This window comes from Pistacia vera, unplaced genomic scaffold (assembly GCF_008641045.1).
Source record: "Pistacia vera cultivar Batoury unplaced genomic scaffold, PisVer_v2 Contig103, whole genome shotgun sequence".
In the NCBI taxonomy this organism is placed as follows: domain Eukaryota; kingdom Viridiplantae; phylum Streptophyta; class Magnoliopsida; order Sapindales; family Anacardiaceae; genus Pistacia; species Pistacia vera.
This window is the reverse complement of record NW_022195061.1, coordinates 483,795-486,371: the sequence shown is the minus strand read 5'-3', so window position 1 is coordinate 486,371 and position 2,577 is coordinate 483,795.

Here is a 2,577-nt window from a genome sequence, read left to right as displayed (position 1 = left end):
GGGACAATTGATCACATTAGGAGGCACACAATTGGCAAAACTAAGTATAGAATTTCTTTTGCTGCAAATTTGGCATAATAATAACCCTTTTGCTTTCAAAATTGACACTGACCCCCCAAAAATTGATTTATTATTGTCTCAAGTTGTCAATCATTTTCAAGATGGGCGGGAAAATCTAAAAATCATGGTGCGGCCACCAAATTGGATCTTTGTTTAATATTATAAGGGAGAACGACTTACACATACCCAAGATTTATCGTAACGACAAGTTGGTACCCAAAAGGTTTTGAAATGACAAATAGGTACTTTTCGTCATGTTCTGTTAGTGATTTCTGTTTATTAATAGTGAAAAGACTAAAATGCCCTTAAAAGTTTGAATTTTAGTTTTTTATAAATTTGAAAATTTCAAAAAACCCCCTAAGTTTACAAATTTCACTAAATACCCCAATATATAAAAATTTTATAAAATAAAAAAAACACCCCCCACCCGCAAGTGCCAGATTCCGGCCACCACCGCCGGAATCTGGCCGGAAAGTTGTGTTACGACACAGACTCGTCGGATCTGTGTCGTAACGCGTCGATCTGGCCTTTTCCGGCCAGATCCGTGGCTGATCTGGCAGGAAAAGGCCAGATCTACGGCTAGTCTGGCCGTCGACGCCGCAAAACTCCATCTGCGGCGTCGAAGGCCAGATCTGGCAGTAGATCTGGCCTTTTCCGGCGAGATCAGCCACGGATCTGGCCGAAAAAGGCCGGATCTGGCTGCTGCTTCGACGGCCAGATCTTGCCTTTTCCGGCCAGATCCGTGGCGTATCTGACCAGAAAAGGCCAGATCGGCACGTTACGACACAGATCTGACGGATCTGTGTCGTAATGCAGTTTTCCGGCCAGATTCCGGCGATGGTGGCCGGAATCTGGCACTGGGGGTGGTGGGGGTGTTTTTGTCATTTAGCAACCTTTTTATATATGGGGGTGTTTAATTACATTAGCAAACCTAGGGGGTTTTTTAGAAATTTTTAAATTTATAAAAAACAAAAATTGAAACTTTGAAGGGCATTTTAGTCTTTTCACTATTAATAAACAAAAATCATTAACAGAATATAACGGAAGGTACCTATTTGTCGTTATCAAAACCTTTTGGGTACCACTTGTCATTACGGTAAACTTTGGGTATGCACAAGTCGTTCGGCCATATTATAAAGGTAATCGTAGCCATCATGATGTAAATGTTTATTTATTTATTACTATTTTTTTTTTCTAGTAATGACGCCATTTATAATAATTACAAAGTATTGACATTTTATGCAAATTAAAATTAAATTAGATTAGAATTACTGAGCTGATATCACATTGATAGGTCTGTTGGTTGAGCTTATGAATTAGCTTATAAAAACTAGTGTTTATAAGATAATTTGAACTTATAAGCATTTGAAAATTTAAACAGTTACGTGTTTGGTAAAGTATTTATGTGATTGATAAGTATTTGATGTGTTTGGTAAATATGACTATAAATATTATATTATTAAATGACTAAAAAAATACTATATTATTTTATCAATTAATAAATTATACGATGAAATTTTAAATTAAATAAGATAATGTGGTAATATACTTAGTCAAACTAACTTATAAGCTGTAAAAAAAAAAAAAAAAAAAAAGGTATATGTCCCAACTTATTTATTTTTTTATTTTTTTTGCTTATAAACTCAGTTTATAAATCCAAAAAATATAAACAAACATATCAACTTAATTTAGAACCAACACACCTTCAATTTGGTGAAAGTTAAATCTGGGTGATTAAGACCAGGTCTTGATAGTTCCCCTCTTTAGTGTTTTATTTATTCATTTTTTTGATTGTTGATAAGAATGAGAGAAATGTGTCAGACTTTTTATAAAGCAAAATGCGTGTTAACTTTATTCACCAAGCTACAAGGTTAATGCGGCACTCTCATTTTTTTTTTAATATCTCAAAGTGGATCTTATTATTACACTATATTTTAAGTAATATTTAGTGACTTATTCAAGTTATTAAAGGATTAAATCTATGGTCGAGGAAGGATCAATAAATCATTCATTTTCACATGATAATCTGAGATCAAAGATGGAAAAAAAAAAAAAAAAAAAAAAAAAAAATCTCTCCCATTCTCAATCATCTTGTATTAAATCCCATGTCATGAGTTGTGAGTTTCACACCTAAAAAGCTACACTGATAGGTGGAAGACTCCCCCCTATAAACCCAAGACCCTCTCATTTCCCCTTTGACGTGGGATAGGTGATATTCTCCCCCATCCAACATGTGACGAAGGCGTTATAGTGGGGCTCTCTTTCTACCCGTCCACCTAACCCTGGACCCACAATCACACATGAACGCTCCTCTTCGTGGGTGCTTGGAGGGATATTGAAGACTGGTTGAGGTTGACTCTGATGTCACTTGTCATGGCCTGGGATTTCACACCCAAAAGTCAAACCTGATAAGTGAGGGACTCCTCCCCTTGTAAATCCAGAAGCCCATTTCCCTTCCAATGTGGGATATGTGACACCTAAGAATCTAAGAATCCTTAGAATGAGATTCCAATACAA